This window comes from Rana temporaria, chromosome 4, assembly GCF_905171775.1.
Source record: "Rana temporaria chromosome 4, aRanTem1.1, whole genome shotgun sequence".
NCBI classification, from domain to species: Eukaryota; Metazoa; Chordata; class Amphibia; order Anura; family Ranidae; genus Rana; species Rana temporaria.
Window position 1 is genome coordinate 15630787 of NC_053492.1, and position 15233 is coordinate 15646019.

The window sequence follows — 15233 nt, forward strand, 5'->3', positions numbered from 1 at the left end:
AGTCCTCTGAGAATCCGGGTCTTTGTGTTTTGCAAATTTCAAGATGCATTTCAAGAGATGGGGAAAGGGAAGAGGAGAGGAGAAAAAGATAAAGAAAAGAGGGGAAGAGAAGGGAAGGCAATGGAAGAGGAAAGTAAATTAGAGGAGAGGGGGGGAGAGAAATGAAATCCTCCCCTTAAATCAAACCCAGGAAGATTCGGTCATCCCTTGAGAGTAGAGAAGCGTCGGGGGAAAAAAAAGAGAAAGAAAAGAGAAGCTAAGGGTGGATCTAAAGAAAGGAATGAATGAGTAGGAGAGAGCAGAGGAAAGGAAAAAGGAAAGAGTTGGGGAAAGAAAAGAAAGGGGAAGGGGAGAGCAGAAAAAGAAGACAAAATAAGAGAAAAGAGGGGAAGGGAAAAGAAGAGAAATCCCCTTGAATCAAACCCAAGAAGATTTGGTCATCCCTTGAGAGGAGAGAAGGGATGGGGAACAAAAAAGAGAAAGAAAGAAAAGAGAAGCTAAGGGTGGATCAGAAAAAAGGAATAAATGGGAAGGGAGAGCAGAGGAAAGGAAAAAGAAAAGAGAGGGGGAAAGAAAAGAAAGGGGAAGGGGAGAGCAAAAAAGTGGAAAAATAAGTAGAGAAAAGAGGAAAGGAGGGGAGGATGAGAGGAGAGAGAGAAGAAGAAAAGAGAAGAGTTTGGGTTTCGCAAATTTCAAGATGCACCACTATGGATTCAATGAATTCCCCCCTTGAATCAAACCCTTGAGAGGAGATAAGGGAGGGGGGAGGAAAAGAGAAAGGAAAGAGAAGGTAAGGGTAGATCAGAGGAAAGGAGAGAACTGGAAGGGAAGAGCAGAGGAAAGAGAACGGGGAGAGAAGAAGAGAGAAGAGAATGGGGAGAGGAGAGAAGAGAAGAGAACGGGGAGAGAAGAAAAGAGAAGAGAACGGGGAGAGGAGAGAAGAGAAGAGAACAGGGAGAGGAGAGAAGAGAACAGGGAGAGGAGAGAAGAGAATGGGGAGAGGAGAGAAGAGAATGGGGAGAGGAGAGAAGAGAATGGGGAGAGGAGAGAAGAGAACGGGGAGAGAAGAAAAGAGAAGAGAACGGGGAGAGGAGAGAAGAGAAGAGAACGGGGAGAGAAGAAAAGAGAAGAGAACGGGGAGAGGAGAGAAGAGAAGAGAACAGGGAGAGGAGAGAAGAGAATGGGGAGAGGAGAGAAGAGAATGGGGAGAGGAGAGAAGAGAATGGGGAGAGGAGAGAAGAGAATGGGGAGAGGAGAGAAGAGAAGAGAACAGGGAGAGGAGAGAAGAAAAGGGAAGAAAAAAAAAGAAGTCAAAAGAAAAAAGAGGGGAAGATGAGAGAAAAGACAGAAGAAGAAACAAAAGAGAGTTTGTGTTTTGCAAATTTCAAGACGCACCACTAAGGATTCAATTAATTCCCCCCTTGAATCAAACACAGGCAGATTTGGTCATGCCCCGAGAGGAGAGAAGCGAAGGGGGACAAGAAAAGAGAAAGAAGGGAATGAGAAGGTAAGGGTGGATCAGAAGAAATGAAAGAATGGGAAGGGGAGAGCAGAGGAAAGGAAAAAGAAAAGAGATGGGGAAAGAAAAGAAAAGCTAAAGGGGGAGCAGAAAAGGGAAGAAAAAAGAAGACAAAAAAGGAAAAAAAAGGGGAAGATGAGAGAAGAGACAGAAGAAGAAAAGAGAAGAGTTTGGGGCAGATTCACGTACAGCCGCGCAAAATTGTGCGGGCGTAACGTATCTGATTTACGTTACGCCTCCACAACTTACACGGGCAAGTGCTGTATTCTCAAAGCACTTGTTCCGTAAGTTGCGGTGACGTAGCGTAAATCACCCGGCGGAATTCAAATTCGGCAGGTAGGGGGCGTGTATCATTTAAATGAAGCGCATCCCCGCGCCGAACGAACTGCGCATGCGCCGTCCGTAAAATATCCCAGTGTGCATTGCTCCAAATGACGTTGCAAGGACGTCATTGGTATCGAGGTGAACGTAAATGACGTCCAGCCCCATTCACGTACGACTTACGCAAACGGCGTAACTTTTTTAAATTTTGACGCGGGAACGACGGCCATACTTAACATTGGCTGCGCCTCATATAGCAGGGACAACTTTACGCCGGGAAAAGCCTAACGTAAACGTCGTAACTTTACTGCGTCGGACGCGCGTACGTTCGGGAATTCGCGTATCTAGCTAATTTGCATACTCGACGGGGAAAACTACGGAGGCGACACCTAGCGGACAAAAAAAAATGCATTTAAGATCCGACGGCGTAAGAGCCTTACGCCTGTCGGATCTAATGGATATCTATGCGTAACTAATTCTAAGAATCAGTTGCATAGATCCGACGCCCCAGATTAGGACTTACGACGGCCTACATGGCGCTGCGCCGTCGTAAGCCCTTTGAGAATCTGGGCCTTTGTGTTTTGCAAAATTCAAGATGCACCACTAAAGATTCAAATCAAACTCAGGCAGATTTGGTCATCCCTTGAGAGAAGGGAAGGGGGAACAAGAAAAGAGAAAGGAAATAGAAGGTAAGGGTAGATCATAGGAAAGGAAATAACAGGAAGAGGGGAGCAGAGGACAGGAAAAAGGAAAGAGATGGGGAACGAAAAGGGAAGAAGAAAGAAGAGAAGAGAAGGAAAGAGATGGGGAGAGAAGATAAATGGGAAGGGAAGGAAAGAGGAGATAAGGGAAGAAAAAATAAGACAAAAGAGGAAAAAAGAAGGGAAGGCAAGAGAAGAGAAATCCCCTTGGATCAAACCCAGGAAGATTCGGCCATCCCTTGAGAGAAGAAAAGGGAAGGGGAACAAGAAAGGAAAGAGAAGGTAAGGGTGGATCAGAAGAAATGAAAGAATGGGAAGGGGAGAACAGAGGAAAATAAAAGAGACAGGGAAAGAAAAGAAAAGGTAAAGGGGAAGCAGAAAAGGGAAGAAAAAAAGAAGACAACAAAGGAAAAAAGAGGGGAAGATAAGAAAAGAGACAGAAGAAGAAAATAAAAGAGTTTTGGCCAGATTCAGAGAGCTTTACGCCGGCGTATCAGTAGATACGCCGTCGTAACTCTGAATCTGCGCCGCCATACATTTAAGTGTATTCTCAAATTGAGATACACTTAAATGTAGCTAAGATACGACCTCCTATGCCGTTGTATCTTAGCTGACTATTTACGCCGGCCGCTAGGGGCGTGTACGCTGATTTACGCCTAGAATGCGTAAATCAGTGAGATACGCCTATTCACGAACTTACGCTTGCCTGTCGCAGTAAAGATACGCCGTTTACGTAAGGCATTTTCAGGCGTAAAAGTTAAAAAAAGCTGGCCTAGCCAATGTTAAGTATGGACGCCGGTCCCGCGTCGAATTTTGAAATTTTTACGTCGTTTGCGTAAGTCGTCCGTGAATGGGGCTGGGCGTCATTTACGTTCACGTCGAAACCAATAAGACTTTGCGGCGTAATTTGGAGCATGCGCACTGGGATATGTCCACGGACGGCGCATGTGCCGTTCGTAAAAAACGTCAATCACGTCGGGTCACAGTTCATTAGCATAAAACACGCCCACCTCTTCACAATTTGAATTAGGCGTGCTTAGGCCAGCACATTTACACTACGCCGCCGTAACTTAGGACGCAAGTGCTTTGTGAATACAGCACTTGCCTCTCTAACTTACGGCGGCGTAGCGTATATGCGATACGCTACACCTGCCTAACGTTAGGCTCACATACCTGAATCCGGCTATTTGTGTTTTGAAAATTTCAAGATGCATTCAATGAATCCCCCCCCCCCCCCCCCCCCATGAATCAAACCCGGGCAGATTTTGTCATTCCTTGAGAGGTGAGAAGGGAAGGGGAACAAGAAAAGAGAAGGTAAGGGTAGATCAGAGGAAAGGAATGAACGGGAAGGGAAGAGCAGAGGACAGGAAAAGGGAAATAGATGGGAAAGAAATAAAAAAGAGAAGAGGAGAGTAGGAAAGGGAAGAAGAGGAAAAAAAGGGAAAGGAAGAGTTTGGGTTTTGCACATTTCATGATGCACCACTAGGGATTTAATGAATTCCCCGATTAAATCAAACTCAGGAAGATTTGGTCATCCCCTGAGAGGAGAGAAGCGATGGGGGGCAAAAAAAAGAGAAAGAACAAAAAGAGAAGGTAAGGGTGGATCAAAAGAAAGGAATAATTGGGAAGAAGAAAGCAGTGGATAGGAAAAAGGAAAAAGATGGGGAAAGAAGAGAAAAGGGAAGGGGGGAGTAGAAAAGGAAAGAAAAAAAGAAGACGAAGGAGGGAAAAAGAAGAGAAGGGGAGAGAAGAGACAGGAGAAGAGAGACGAGAAGAGTTTGGGCTTTGCACCACTAGGGATTCAATGAATTCCCCCCTTGAATCAAACTTAGGAATATTTGGTCATCACCTTGAGAGGAGAGAAGGGAAGGGGAATACTAAAAGAGAACGGTAGGGGAAAGTAAGGGTAGATCAGAGGAAAGGAAATAACGGGAAGGGCAGTGCAGAGTAATGGAAAAAGGAAAGAGATGGGAAAAGCAGAGATAAGGGAAAGAGAGAGGAGAAACTGGAAGAGAAGATAGGAACTTGTGAATGTTCAATATGTAGATTTCAGTGTAAATTGTCAGCGCTATCTTGATACCGGTAGTAACTAAGAAAAGGGGGAAGGAACAGAGAAGTGAAAAGAAATTGGAGATTTACCTGGAGGAGATATGGCTGCCTCAATCCCATCTTGAAGTAGGACCATCCCCAGGAGAACGGTGAAAACTGCTGTGGCCTTCATGTTGCTGTTTGGAGGAATATGATTGCTTCGTGGTCTACAGCTGGATTTTATATCCTCATTTCTGGAGAGGATTTAGCAGGGGTGACTTGACACGGGTTATTTATTTCTTAGCCATTGTTCTAGGTTTAACAATAGTCATATAAAGTATGAGGAAATCTGAACAATGGTCTAGGGTATAAATTATTTTTGTTTTTTTTATACACATTACCTCCCTTCCTCCAAGCCAAGGGCAAAATGTGCAAATAAAATATATATATTTAGTTTTTTTTGTACAGGTTGTCTTAAAACCAAAAAATATCTATTCTTTCAGCACTGATCGTTCATTATAGATACCTCATTATGGTTTCTTATTTCTGTTAGTGTCTCTGGTAGGGATGAGCTTTATTGGCTGTTCACCTGTTCACCGAGGGAGTTTGCGGCAAATTCGAAAGCTGCGGAACACCCTTTAAAAGTCTATGGGAGAAATCAAAACGCAGCCCTTCCTCTGTACAAGGTAACATATATCAATAGGGGATTCCCCTGGAAGATTGAAAAGCTTTGGTCCCATTGGACCTTAAGCTAAGGTGGTCCTTTCATAATATCCTTGTTTGGATTAAGGATCAGATGTTTTTGCTCTTGGATCTGAGGAAGGAGGCCACGCCCTCCGAAACATGTTATCGTGACAACTACAGCATCCTCTATCAGTTGGTGCCCTGGACTTGCTGGGGTTCCTAGTTCCTTAGCATGAGAGAATCTGGTCATCTTGTACTGCTGCTCCATGCCAGAACAGTGAAAGGACACGCAACATGATCAAATAGTGCAGCCAAGTAAAGCTCATCCGAGCAGAACGATCCCTATAACTTTTTTCAGTCACCTGCAAAATATTATAATGCTGATGCAGCAACTACTCACATGATTTTCTGTCACATCAGTGTATCAGATGCAAAGTGTTGTGGAAAAGGAAGGAAAGGGAAGGTGCATGACAATGTAGACTTTTCACCCATCCTTTCATCCATTTAACTGCCTCAGAAATTTAACAGAGCTGCAAAAGAGCAGTGAGAACGCTAAAATCCCTCAGTTTGGACACGGGTAACAACACGCATACACAAATGCACAAACTGTCACCTCTTCCAAACTACGGACTTGTAAGAAACCTTGCCTCTGACCCTTCTAATCGGTAAATGTTGTGCTTCAACAGACTGGGCTAAATCCAACCTTGAACAAAAAAAGTGATAGGTAGACTGCACTCACTTATACCTAAATTCAAAGTGTGACGGAACCCAGCTTGGGTGCTTCCATCAGTATACAGCTTCCTCTAGTCTGGAACCAGGAACCAGGTACTAGCTGAGAACCCGAGGACAAGGCGACACTAGCTTAGGTGCAAACTGGAACTCTCTTTGTTGAAAATTCACACAGAATATATAGCAAACAAGATCAGGTAGAGTCTGATCACATTACCCTAATAATGCAAACTGTAAACAGGAATATAATTAACATAGCTAAGGAGCAGCCAACATAAACATAAACATTAAGCTAATTAAACAGTAAACTATTTAATGCAGGTGGTGCTTAACCTTTTGAAGATTGAGGGCCACCTAAGCGACTTGGTAACCGGTCACGGGCCACAATAAGCAGAGCTGTGCATGGCAGCCCACTTTTTTTTGGCAGATTGGATTGGAGGTAGGCGTTTGTAAACGGACATAAGTCCATTTACATATGCTACTCCTCAGAGGTGAATGGAGGGGTCCAATTGGGTCGGACTGACCGTGTGAAAGGGGCCATGGCTCAGTGCAGGTAACCCACAGATGCACTGCTCTGCACCTGCGGATCAGTTTGAAAGCAGCCCAGTAACCACTGCAGAACAGATATGCCCATATATACACTGTGGGCTAGATTCAGAAAGATGCGCGCATCTTTCTGCGGGCGTAACGTATCTCCGAAAAGTTACGCCGCTGTAACTTTGGGCGCAAGTTCTGTATTCAGAAAGAACTTGCGCCCTTAGTTACGGCGGCGTAACGTATGTGTGGTGGCGTAAACCCGCCTAATTCAAATGGGGATGTTGGGGGCGTGTTTGATTTAAATTTTACTTGACCCCGCGTTTGACGTTTTTTTTAAAATGCGCCGTCCGTAAAATATCCCAGTGTGCATTGCTCCAAATTACGCCGCAAGGACGTATTGGATTCAACGTGAGTATAAATGACGTCCAGCCGTATTCGCGAACGACTTACGCAAACAACGTAAACATTTCAAAACTTGGCGCGGGAACGACGGCCATACTTAACATTAGCTAAGCCTCATATAGCAGGGTTAACTATACGCAGAAAAAAGCCTAACGTAAATGACGTAAAAAAATGCGCCGGCGGGACGTACGTTTCTGAATTGGCGTATCTAGCTCATTTGCATATTCCTGGCGTAACTATACGGAAGCACCACATAGCGGCCAGCCTGAATATGCAGCCTAAGATACGACGGTGTAAGACACTTACACCAGTCAGATCTTAGGGATATCTATGTGTAACTGATTCTCTGAATCAGGCGTATAGATACGACCGCCCGCACTCAGAGATACGACGACGTATCAGGAGATACGCCGTTGTATCTCCTATCTGAATCCGTCCCAGTGATTTTAGTAATAATCTTACCTTTAATAACAGTATTCTATTCCATCCCAGAGCAGGAGGTCGCGGGCCACATCCCCGTCCCGTCCCGCTGACCTTAAGTGCTGCGATCTTCCGCTATGACACATCGAAATAGGCGATTTACTGGTCCGAGAATATGAAATTCCTGCGGCTTAATCTCCTAAACGCACCTCCTATAGCCCGTCCTGTCAGTGGAGGAGAAGGGGAGAGAAAGCCGCAGGGGTTCTAAATCCTGAACCAGTAAAGCGGCTATACGATGTGTCACAGTGGGAAAACGCAAGACTCCTGGTCAGCGGGACCGGTGGGGATGGGGAGAGGGTCCAGTGTAAGTTCACCTTACAGATTTTATGCAAAGGTGAACTTACACTTTAACAAATAGTCACTTAAACAAGCCTATCTACCCAGACCATTCGGCACCAAGCCCACAACCCTGGGTACACAAAGTACATTACACATTAAACAAATACAAAGAGATTTCCAAGCTCAAACTTACCAACCAGCCAGCGATCAACCCTAACTCTAACTTCTGAGAGTCTCCACAATGGGAGCACATGCATTTTAATGGATAGACAATGGGCAGGTGAGCCTGGAAGGAGCCCACGCCTCCTTAAAGGTACATGGGCACACTAAACACCCAGCATATAGCACTATGGCACCAAAGATGTCAATGCTCCAGGGGGCCCATGCCTGAAGCTGTGTAAGGGGCCCCATAATTCCTGATGGTGGCCCTGCCCCCTGGCACCGCCTCCCCCCAACCCCTGAACAGACTACAGCATCACGCCTGAGAAAATAATATGACGGACATGACAGTGAAAACAAACATGACAAACAAGACCATGCTGACAGAACGCCTATGGACCATGTGGCTCAGCCGGACAGCCCCTGCAACATCCGCCCCCCTCGCAACACCCCCCTCCCCCCTTGCCCTGATGACCCCCCTCTTTTATAACACCAACTGCAGCCTACACGACAAAGCTGTCTGCACAGCACTGGCCAAAGTGACAAGCATGAAAGCTGCAGTTGGGAGCTCATGCCCATGACATCTAAACCCCAGGTGCAACGTAATCTGCAGCAGGGTAGGGGGGCGGTCCAAACGGCACACCCCTTTGTGTGTCCAACACAGGCACGCTACCAACCTCCGGCCAGCCTTCTAACATATATAATGTGTGTAAATAAAAAAAATATCACAATAATAAAAATAAAATTAAAGTAAGGCCCATGCACTTTGGTGCTATTGAGGGGTGGCAGGCAGTTCATTCTCAAATTAATAGGCTGTTCTGCAGCAAGGCACATACTCTGTGCGTGTAAATAAAATAAAAAAAAAATCATAAAAATGCATGCTAACAAAAGCACCATGCATTTTTTTGAGAATCGTGAGAGAATCGTGATCTTCATTCTAAGCAAAAGAATTGTGATTCTCATTTTTCCCAGAATCGTGCAGCTCTACTGCCTTTAGGAATTAATATGAGAAACACCAGCAAATCTATTGACGTAGCTTTAGGTGCACACTGTACAGAGGACACAGACATTACACCACGTGAAAATACTGCAGCTAGCACAATCACCTGCCTGCCTGTCAGTAAATTAGGAAGAGCGGATCTAGCTAAACTCAATACAGTGTATTAATATATATACAACACCTGGGATGCATATATATCCTCTACACACTGTTAGCCAGATTCAGAGAGATTTACGCCGGCGTATCAGTAGATACGCCGTCGTAACTCTGAATCTGCGCCGTCGTAAATTTAAGTGTATTCTCAAATTGAGATACACTTAAATCTAGCTAAGATACGACCGCCTGCGCCGTCGTATCTTAGCTGTCTATTTAGGCCGGCCGCTAGGGGCGTGTATGCTGATTTACACCTAGAATGCGTAAATCAGCGAGATATGCCTATTCACGAACGTACGCTTGCCCGTCGCAGTAAAGATACGCCGTTTACGTAAGGCGTTTTTCAGACCTAAAGATATTCCACCAAAAAGATGGCGCAGCCAATGTTAGGTATGGACGTCGGAACCGCGTCAAATTTTTACATTTTTACGTCGTTTGCGTAAGCCGTCCGTGAATGGGGCTGGGAGTAATTTACGTTCACATCGAAACCAATAAGTCTTTGCGGCCTAATTTGGAGCATGAGCACTGGGAAATGTCCACGGACGGCGCATGCGCCGTTCGTTAAAAACGTCAATCATGTCGGGTCACGATTCATTAGCATAAAACACGCCCACCTCTTCACAATTTGAATTAGGCGCGCTTAGGCCGGCACATTTACGCTAAGCTGCCGTAACATAGGACGCAAGTGCTTTGTGAATACAGCACTTGCCTCTCTAACTTACGGCGGCGTAGCGTATGAGATACGCTACTCCTGCCTAACGTTAGGCCCATCTACGTGAATCCAGCTATACAACTTTAATCTGACTAGCCTGCCTGCCTGCTCTATCTAACTCCAAAAAATGACATTCTCTCTCTCTCTCTGTCTCTCTCTGTAAACCACCAACACAATACACAAGGCCGACTTCCAGGCAGCATTATATAGTGTGGGGGGTGTACTAAACCCTGGCTTTGGCCAATTATGGCTCTCCATTTTTTTTCGCGCTGTGATTGGCCAAGCATGCGGGTCATAGTGCATGCTTGGCCAATCATCAGCCAGCAATGCACTGCGATGCCGCAGTGAATTATGGGCCGTGACACGCCACTTGAATTTGGCGCAAACGGCCCAAAAGGTTCGTAATTCGACGAAGGATTGAACATACGATGTTTGAGTCGAACATGAGTTTGACTCGAATACGAAGCTCATCCCTACCAATTAACCCTGAATCCGCCATTTACATTTCTTCTATCCCTTCACCTACAGTATTCCTACTTCTATCGTTTTTACCCAAGTGGGTAATAAAAGCACAGAAATGACACCTGTCGTGTGGACATTGACTTTATTACAGCTCTCATCCAGTACCCTAGACGGTGGGGATACAGAGGTAACGTGCCACCCAAATAAAACCAGCAGCTCCTTCAGGGGTAATGCTACATTTGTTTGAAGGAAATGCCCTGCTTAGACGACTGGTGCGTATTGGTGTGTTGGATGAGGGGAAGATGAAGCTTGATTACATTCTAGGCTTAAAATGTAGGATTTCTTGGAAAGGCGTCTCCAAACACAGGTCTTCAAGTTAGGTTTGGCAAAGTCCATTCACCATGCCCGTGTTCTCATCAGACAGAGGCATATCCGCACATGGACCAGTCTCTTGAAATGAAGCTTGATTTATCAAGGTCACTTCGGCTTTACCATACACCTTGTGAACTGCCAACCCTTACCTGAGGTCCAACAGCTGAGTCTTGCACGTTAGCATGAATCTTAATTTCAGCAAGGTCAATTTGACTCTGGCCAACGTCTGTTCAAAGGAGCCACATTTTTCTTTCTGCTCCTGATGGTTTTTAGAAGTGTCTGTAAGCAAGTAGTGAACATCCCATCGTTCATTGTGTGGCTGGATTATTAGAAGCATATAGGCCCAGATTCTCAAAAGAGATTCGGCGGCGCATCTCCAGATACGCCGTCGTATCTCTGCCTAGCACCGTCGTATCTATGCGACTGATTCTTAGAATCAGTTACGCATAGATATTCATTAGATCCGACAGGCGTAAGTCTCTTACGCCGTCGGATCTTAACTGCAATTTTTTTTTGCCCGCTAGGTGGCGCTTCCGTTGATTTCCCCATTGAGTATGCAAATTAGCTAGATACACGAATTCCCGAACGTACGCGCGGCCGACGCAGTAAAGTTACGACGTTTACGTTAGGCTTTTCCCGGCATAAAGTTGCACCTGGGTCTATGAGGCGCAGCCAATGTTAAGTATGGCCGTTGTTTACGCGTCGAAAATTTTAAAATTTTCGTCGTTTGCGTAAGACCGCGTTGAGTTAAAAAAAATACGTTATTTCTGTTCAATAAACAGCTTTTGGTTCTACCTCAAAATCTTGACTGGTATTATCTCTGTCTGCTGGAAGGGTTTGGAGAGCAGGAGCACCTAAGCAGGGTGCCAAGCATTCCATCACACCCTCTATCACTAAAAAATACAAAACATAAAAAGTGGGGTCATCAACTCCCTGGGGTGTATCTCCCTTAAGCCTCGTACACACGGTCAGACATCAAACAAACTTTCCCTTGGATTTTTGTCCGAAAGGAGTTGTCCGGTCACACCCAAAGCATACACACGCTCTGACTTTTCTGTAAACTTTTCTAAAACTTTCCCAACATCACGTGTTTTTTCTGCTCTTTTCTGCTATTTACCGCCAATCTTTGGTTAACTTTTGCTATTGTTGGTTGATTTTAACATTGGTTCTGAGCATGCGTATTTGCACTTTGTACAAAAGTCCGATGTACACACGGTCGGACAAGGCACCATCGGACTTTTGTTGCCGAAAAGTTTGTCCGTTTGCAGACCAAACTTTTTGTCCGTTGAAGCCCGAAAAAGTTGGTCCGATGGAGCGCACACACGATCAGACAAATTTGAAAACTTGCCGATTTTGAAGTTTGTTGGCAAAAAGTCAGACCGTGTGTACGGGCCTTTAGACTTATAAGTAGCCTGGTGTATGCATTGGATCTCCAAAAGTGCTACCAATAGCATACAATAAAAGGTAGCTCACACCTAATGCCGCATACACACGCTCGGAATTTCCGACAACAAATGTTCGATGAGAGCTGGTTCTCAAAATGCTCTGAATCAAGTACGAGATGGAATCGCTCAGTCTGGTAAAACTAGCATTCGTAATGGAGATGGCACATTCGTCACGCTGTAACGGACTGAAAAGCACGAGGCGAATTTTCTCTCACCAAACTTCTACTAACACAACTGGTATTAAACTTCCCACGGTAGGTGACCGTGTTCTTGGCAATCGGAATTTCTGACAACATTTGTGCGACCGTGTGTATGCAAGACAAGTTTGAGCCAACATCTGTCAGAAAAAAAATCCATGGTTTTGTTGAATGTCCAATCGTCTGTACGCGGCATTATACTTACAAGAAACCCCCAGAGATCGCCAAAGATAGTGAAAGTTAAATGATCCTGGTTCCTCCTTCATGTTCTAAGAAGAACGGCTTTATGCAACTCTAAAAAGCAAGCAAAAAATATCGGGATCTAGTTTGTTTTCAAGTACCGTATTTATCGGCGTATATCGCGCACTATTTTCCCCTTAAAATAAGGGGAAAATCGTGGGTGTGCGATATACGCCGATAGCCGCTTCCCGTGCTCAGTTTGAAATCCTGCGCTGACATATACCGAGTGCAGTACACTCGGGTACATTCTGCCAGGCTCGGCTTCGCTCGTGCTCACGCATAAACGTCACAGAGCGTGAGCGCGAGCGACGCCGAGCCTTGCCGAATGTACCCGAGTGTACTGCACTCGCTATATGTCGGCGGAGGCGTTCAAACTGAGCGCGGGAAGCGGGGACTCGACTTGAGGCACGCGCTGGAGAAGCAGGGAGGACACCATCGAGGCCGCAGACGGACGCCGGACCGGACGATGGACGCTGGGAAGACACCAAAACTGTAAGTAATGAAATCATATAACATTTTTTTACAGGAATTTCGGGGGCAACTTTAGGGGTGCGCGGTATACGTGGGAGCGCGTTATACCGCGATAAATACGGTAAATATAAATAGTCCTCCCCAAAGACTCAGCACATCAGACATAAGGCAAAGAGCATAACCTACCTGAAGAATCAGAGTCACAAGACAGACTTCCTGATCCATATATACAAGGGAAGGAAGATTAGGACACACTGGGCCTCTTAAGGACACACCCACCAATACCAAATCTATATCAAATAGAAGGTATCCACTCAAGGGGGCTGGGGGTTCCTTTCCCTATTGGAGAACATATAGAGGCCCCCCACTTCTCTGGTAAGGTGGTCACGCATAAAAGGAAAACACAGAAGGTATTTAATACACTTGGCCCATCTCAAACATCAAAATGGCCACTATGTGAGAAGTGACGTCACGCCGTCAATGCTTGACAATGTCATGGCAGCCTGGAAGAAGCGGGACCATCTCCAAAACAATAAAACAGGAAGTACAGTCCACACAATCCCAATATGGACCTAGCCAGGGACAATGGGCCAGATTCTCAGAAGAGTTACGACGGTGTATCTCAGGAAACACCGTTGTATCTCTGTTTCTGAGCCCGGGTATCTATGCGAGTGATTCCTAGAATCATTTTCGCATAGATACGGCCAAGATCCGACAGGTGTAAGTCACTTACACCGTCGGATCTTAGATGTAATGCAACGCCGGCCGCTAGGTGGCGTTTACATTCAGTTCTCATTTGACTATGCAAATTAGCCTGATACGCCTGATACGCCGATTCCCGAACGAATTTGCGTCGCGTAGTCGTCGCTTACGTAGTTTCCGTAAGCGTAAGGTTACCCCTGCTATATGAGGGGTAACCTTACGCCAGTCCGCCGTATGCCATGTTAAGTATGGTGTCGGGTCCGCGTCGTCTTTTTCCGTCGGTTACGTCGTTTTCCTAAGTCGTTCTTGAATACGACTTTACGTCAATGACGCTCACGTCGGCGTCATTGACGTTTTCCGTCGTGAGCTGGAGCATGCGCACTGGGCTATTTTTCAGCCTGGCGCATGCGCAGTTCAATCGGCGCGGGGGCGCGCTTAATTTGAATACAAGCCGCCCCCTTTGAATTACGCGGCCATACGCCGGGCCATTTACACTACGCCGCTGCAAATTACGGAGCAAGTGTTTGGGGAATACGGCACTTGCTCCAGTAAGTTGCGGTGGCGTGGTGTAAATGGCTTACACTACGCCAGTGTTTCTCAATTCCAGTCCTCAGGCCCCCCCAACAGGTCAGGTTTTCAGGATTTCCATTATTTTGCACAGGTGATTTGATCAGTTTCACTGCCTTAGTAATCACCACAGCCTTTTCATCTGAGGGAAATCCTGAAAATCTGACCTGTTGGGGGGGCCTGAGGACTGGAATTGAGAAACACTGCACTACGCCAACGCAGATTCTTAGAGAATCTGGCCCCAAGTGAGACATCTCAAGCACAAAAAGAACAACCACAAGTAAAACAAACAGTCCTTCACCACCCCATCCTTCTTCTCCCTCTTCCCTGTTTGGGATAGTTTTACCTGTATATTGTATACCTATGCATGTATACTTATTGTATACATTTCTTCTGCTTCTAGACTGTTTTATATTGTATATCTGTCGTGTATGAGCATAATGTCTTGAAGAAGTGGCAATAACCGCGAAACGCGTCATTACTTTTGTACACTTGACAGTAATTCCACAACTTTTTATACTGTATGATCCACTATATGTGCTTTTGCAGTTTTTAGAAATTTGTTTAATACATTTTAAAATGTAATTTTTTTATTATACATTAGAGTCACTGGATGCTTGATTATGTAAATACCGGCAGGCCACCCTTGAACACACCTCTCTTTTTTTCAAATTTTCAAATGTTGTTTAACTCTTTTGCGGGTTGGTGACCCCCCCGGTAATGTGGTGTAGATATAGCAATGGTTCCCACCACTGCTATGTCAGCTCCACATTTTTTATGTGCATTAGTGCTATTACCCGATGGCAGTGGCCACTTTCAGCAGGATAATGTGTCCTGATACAGCCCCTCCTCTTTGTCTGGGATGTGTGACGTCTATCAAAGTCCCCCCCGGCCAGGGGGCTTTGCTGTATGTGACAGGACACGGCGGGAACACAGAAATTGAAATGAAATTTAAATTGTGATGTTCCCCGGCAGTCTCATCATCCGGCCGGCAATTCCTCTCCCCCTGCACAGGTAGGCTGCACTGGTTGGATACAGGCTGCACTGGTTGGACACAGACTGCACTGGGTGGA